Source organism: Nannospalax galili, unplaced genomic scaffold, assembly GCF_000622305.1.
Source record: "Nannospalax galili isolate Female #2095 unplaced genomic scaffold, S.galili_v1.0 scaffold257, whole genome shotgun sequence".
Classification (NCBI taxonomy): domain Eukaryota; kingdom Metazoa; phylum Chordata; class Mammalia; order Rodentia; family Spalacidae; genus Nannospalax; species Nannospalax galili.
In genome coordinates, this window is record NW_008340854.1 from 3,748,439 (window position 1) to 3,754,436 (window position 5,998).

The window sequence follows — 5,998 nt, forward strand, 5'->3', positions numbered from 1 at the left end:
TTATCATATGTCCCTTGTGTCCCCCACAATTAACATCACTCCCCCACACCAGAGTGCACATTAGTTATAGCAGATGAACCTGTACTGACACACTGTCATCCAAAGTCCGTAATTTACATTAGGGCTCATTCCTCACTCCTGATGTGGTACATTCGAAATTTGGACAAATAACACATTATTATACATGTTGTCATAGTACCACACAGACCCATTTCCTACCTTCAAATCCTCCTGGCCTCGCCTGCTCATCCCTGCCCCTGATCTCTGGCACTAGCTGGTATTTTAGTATCTCTGTTGTTCTTCCTTTTTCAGAATGGCAGTAGTCAGTACTGTACAGCATATAGCCTTTAAACTGATTTCTTTCTCTTGTTAATATGCATTAAAGCTTCCCATTTTGTAACTTGATAGTTCATTTTTCTTTAGTGCTGAATAATATTCTATTGTATGAATGTACCAACATTTATTTACAGCATTGAAGGACATCTTGGTTGTTTCTAAGTTTTGGCAAAACTTTTATAAACAGAGTTGGGGTGCTGGCTCACTGGTTAAGAGACCCTGATGCTCTTTCGCTGGATCCGAGTTCAATTTCCCAGCACCCACAACGGGCAGCTCAAAACAGCCTGTAACTCCAGCTCCAGAGAGATCCGACATTACCTTCCGGCACTGTACTCACATGCTGCATGCCAAAGATGGCGGCCTGTAGCTGACTGAATGTAGTCATGTTGCTCCTATGTGCCTTGGACCTTCCCCTGGGCCCTGCATGGCTAAGTCCCCCAGTGAGGCCACCTCACCTCCATGGAAGCAGAATGACATCAAGATTACAATGATGTAAACATGCCACACGTTCTGGAATGGTGGGAGAAAGATGATGACATAAAAGGAGGAGATCTTCTGGCGCACAAATGACCTAGGTGCCTGTCTATTTCTCAAAGACAGACCCAGACAAGCCTGAAAGCACTCGAAAATGACAAAAATAGGGAAGACACTGATGATGTTTGCCACTGTGTCAGGGAGCCCCACTGAGCAGGAGATGGAGGAAATCACCAGCCTGTGGCCGGGTATCCTGTTCAATCCCAACTATGGTGTCCAGAGAGTCATGGTGAGATCAGACTATACTGTCTTCATGCTCTGGATAGAGCTAGGTTGGGGGAGCAACGGCAGCAAGACAGGTGTGACTCTAGAGGGACAGGTGTACCCTGGCAAAAAAAGAGGGAGGAAGGAGAAAAATAAAACAAGAGAAGGGTAAAACAAAGGAGGGGGTTGCCAAACTAAGGCTTCCAAGGAAGGCATTTGAGCTGGAGGCAGACAAGCCCTGTCTGTAGGTACGGCATGCTTCCCAGGACAAGGCAGGGCAGGAGAGCTCCTTGTGGGTGGTGGGATCACATTGATGACATCTTCATATCATCTAGAAAGGGTCTGTATATAACCCCATTGGTCAGTTTTAAAGTTTCTATATGAAGGTTTCACATAAGAGGCAGGCTTTGAGATTTCTGATGGACACTGGCAAATCATGCCACAGTATTGTCTGACACGGAAACTTGACCAATGCTCTGTGCCTCTTACATCTGGTAAGTCCTTGATGCCCCAAAGTACTGCTTGCTGTTGGACATACTGTGTTCTAGTGGCCTGCTATGCCTGTGTTTGCAGGCTCCTATCAGACAAGGCTTGAAAACCTGTGGCTTGACTGAAGCCAGCTGCTGATGGTGCGGTCAGTGAAGGTAAAAGCGCTGAGGAACAGGACAGACGGCGCTGGACACCCGGGGATGGAGGCAGCAAACCCACTCCACAGGATGTGTGGGCACAAAAACAGTACCCCTCAAATCCTGAGAAATCGGGCTGGAGAGATGGCTCAGCAGTTCAGAGTACTGGCTACACTTGCAGAAGAACTGGGTTTGAATCCCAACACCCACATGACGGCTATCACTTGTTCATCACCAGTTCCAGGGGATCTGATACCCTCTTCTGATCTCTGTGGGCACTTATATACATGCAGGCATAACACTAATACATATAAAATAAAAATAAATAGAAAAAAAAAGAAATCCTGAGGAATCATTTTAAATGTGGTTGCACATGCTTTTAATCATAGCAGTTGGGGAGCAGAGGCAGGCAAATCTCTGCGATTGGAGAGTGCCTGGCTAGCCAAGGCCACATACTGAGACCTGTTTCAAAACAAAACAGAACAAAAACAAAAACAAAAGTCTTCAGTAGTCATCAGTTCAGGGGAACCCAGGACTAAGGGGACAACATCAAGGCAGGGCCCCCAGTGTCCTAGCTTCCTCAAACCTCCTTCCAGGGTCATCCAGCCCCATGCCCCAAATCAAGCTCTCCCTGTCCTCAACAGCAAGACTCAACAAAATCATATCCCTTCACCACCAATTTCCAGTACCTGCTTCCTTTTTGACTACAGAGAAAAAACAGAATGGCTCAGATAACATCTGTTGACGTCTAACAGTAATAATACACGCATGCTGTAAAACAGTCAAACAAAAGAGAAAGGTATTGAGTAAAAGAAAAACTCTCTTGCTTCCCCAGCCTGTCTTTGAAGTAACCAGTTAGCAGCATCTACTGTAGCTTGCTGGAAAAACTTAGATGTACACCCCAGCACTGTGCACTTGTATGACTGTTAGAGCACACACAGCAGCAGCATCCTGCTGGAACATGCTCTTCTTTCTCCTTTCAACTGTACCTCAAGGCCTAGAAACCCTCTATTCAACACACATAGCCCAACTGGAATCCATTTCATAGCAGGGCTATGGTAGCTGGGCCCCTGGGAACAGGCCTCTGCCTAGTGACCTGAGAGACTATTTTAAATGCTCACTTACCTCTTTCCTAATCACCCCATGGCACCCCTGGGCCAGAATCTGGTTGGCCCACCTCAGAGCCCAGAAATCCATGTGTAAAACAGGCAGAGAGGCCCCAAGTGCACAGAGGGAGGGCTGGTGGCCTTGGGCAAGGCCCTTGCTTTTTCTGAACCCCAGGTTCTATTTTTGTAGCTTGGGGTGCTTCAGAGATTTTAAATTGACAGAATAGTCCAATGAATGGGCTGCCTAGACCTTCCAGGAACTCACTGGTTGTTTGATGAGACACAGTCTATTCACCTGGGTTTCCAGGGAACAGTAAAGTCAGAGGAATGGTGGCTGAGGAAGCAGAGGCCCAGAGAGACTGAGAAACTTGTCCAAGGTCACACTTAAAATTGGGAAAGCCTGGCTAGGAAGGAGTCAGTTAGGCTCCAATGCTGAGTTCTGGAATGCCAGGTGGACAGCAGTCCTGGGAAAGCAGGAGCCGGCAGAAGTGTCCAGGGAGGCTTGAGAGAAAGGACAGTGGGTAAATGGGAGCCAAGAGAAGCCCAAGGTCCTTCCTACCAAATAAGGCATGTAACCCCTCTACACGCCCCCCAACACAAAGACAGACACACACACACACACACACACACACACACACACAGGGTGAGGGGCTCACAGCCTTCTGAAAGAGAGTGACCATGTGGGCCCAGCAGGCCAGGGAAGAGGGAAGAAGACAGGGTGACGTTGGGCCCCAACCTGGTCCTTGGAAGCCGCTTCCTCCATTGGTGCCCTGTGGCCTCAGGCAAGCCTCAGGTCCCCCTTCCTAGAATCCTCCTTTCCTGTTGCCCTGTCCCAAGGGACCAGAGCTGTCTGCTGACTTTGTCATTTCCCAACTCTCTGGTTTTCACTTGCCTCCCTTGTTTGAGATTCTATGTTAGGAGAATTTGCTCTTTCTCCTTCCTGCTTGGAACCACAGCCTACTTGGTGACAACTTTTACTTGGTGACAACTTTTCCAAAGTATTCTCAGAGAAGGACCCCAAGGGCAGGGTTACAGGAGCCTCCTGAAGTCCCCAAGATGGAACCTTGTCTGTAGGATCTCTGGGTTAGAACCCAACCTTCTTGGGGCCAAGGAGCCCACCGGGGTTACATAATGTCATCCCTCACTTAACCCCTTGGCTCGAGCAGAGGAGAAGGAGGGGCTGGGTACCTTTTGTCTAGAGATGAGGTCAGAGAGAGGAGGCTGGGCGTAATCCCCTAAGCCTTCAGTTGAAGGCATTGGGAAGTTGCTATGTCAGGGACAACCAGGGCAGGAGTGTGGCACAAGTACACTGGCAAAAGGGTAGCGATATGGCAACCATTTCCTCAAGTACTTGTTAAGCATGTACTTTGTGCCAGACAATTCAAAGCACTTGGAGGGCTGGGAGTGAGGCTTAGTGGGAGAGTGCTTGCCGAGCATGTACAAGGCCCTGGGTTCCATCCTCAGCACTGTATAACAAACAAAGCACTTGGGACACAGTCAAAGAGATCCTACCAGTAAGAGCAGGAAGGAGTAGGGATAGGGGCAGGGTGGCAGGAGGTGGGCAAGGTCAGGATGCTGAAGCAGGACTTGACCTGGAGCAACATGAGAGAGATGGCAGAAATGGGGTCTAGAGGGATTTTTCCACAGTCCTGTGCAGGGAGGAAGTCGAGAAGACAGGTTGGAGAGAGTGCCTAGGAGCAACTTCTACTCTCCAGTCCTTTGCGGGGGTGGGGGTGGGGGTGTCAAGTCACCCTGACCAGATACTCTCAGCAGTTCCTGGAAGGTCAGGATGGAAGGGCCCTTCCAGCAGTCCCCCACTGAGAGCCAGACTGGTAGCCCTACCTCTGTCACAGAGGGAAACCCAGCTTGAAGGTAGCATAGGGGCTCCATATGCACCTGCCACTACTCTTAGGGCTTGGGCCATGCCACACGGTCATCTTCTTTTGAGGGCACAGGTTGTCTCTTCCTTGAAGCCCTCCCAATTATTCTCTTCCCTCAGTGGGTTAGGAAGATGAGGTTGTCTATCTTTCTAAGAGGACACTGTCCTTCTTGCTAACCTGCTAACCAGAATGTTTGTGACAGTCTCACTTCATATGTATCAGGCTGGCCTTGAATTTGTGACTCTCCTCAGCTTCTCAAGTGCTGGGAATACAGTCACAGGTTGCCACACACAGTTCAGAAAGTGTTTTAAAGGGCTGGGCATAGAGGTACATGCCTTTAATCCCAGCACTTCAGAGGCAGAGGCAGGCAGATCTCTGTGAGATTGAGGTCAGCCTGGTCTATATAGCGAGCTCCAGGCCAGGTGGGGCTACAGGGAGACTATACCTCAAAACAAAAAGAAAGTGTCTTGAAGTCTAGAGAGCTTTTCTCCTTCAGGTGACTCTCCCACTTCTACCCACTCTGACTTGGATGAAAATTGCTGGCCTGTTGGGTTAACAGCTGTGGAATGACAATCAGCAACCTTCAGCTGTAGTCTAGCCCTGAAGGATCAGAGGGAAGTCATTGTTCTGGACCTCAGTTTCTCATTTCCAAAAATGGAGGAAAATACTTGCCCTAATCAGACCGTGAGAGGGGCACAGCAGCTGTTATATATTGATCACTAAGCGTGTGCCAGGCTCTGTGCCAAGCCACCACACACAATGGCACACAAAATCCTCTTGGGAATTACGTGAGGAAGATGCACATGAGGAACAGAGGCTCAGAGAGATCCATGAGTTGCTAAAGTCAGCTGTGTGACTCAAGACCCTGTTCTTTACATGCCATTCTAGTGTGCCCTGTCCCCCATCTCTTGTGCTGGACGTCAGTCAAATCCAGGGCCTTGTGCATGGCAGGCAAGTGTTCTATACTGAGCTACATCCCCAGGCTCCTACTCTGTGGTTGTGAATAAAAGATTTCAGTAAATTCTGTTCATTTATTTAATCAACTAGCAGTCAAAAGCCACCAGCTACCTAATTGCTGAGTCAGGTATAGCCCGAGGTATAGGGAGACACGGGGCCTGGGCATTGGCAGTTGTGAACACAGGCCCTGCCGCCAGCCAGTTGCACAGCATGACCATATAACTGTGGATTATCCACTTACCCCTCTCCATGGGGATCTTGCATGTAACAGTGGGAAGCACATTATGAGGGCTGATGTGGGGATGTCCTAATGATACCTCCAAGGACTGGGTTTGGCAGAGTATATTCCGTAAAT

General features: G+C 48.8%; 1 pseudogene; it reads left to right on the forward strand.

The window, feature by feature from the left end:
* The first annotated feature begins 689 nt into the window (after positions 1-689).
* Positions 690-1,294, forward strand: LOC115070830 (annotated as a pseudogene).
* The last annotated feature ends 4,704 nt before the right edge of the window (positions 1,295-5,998 follow it).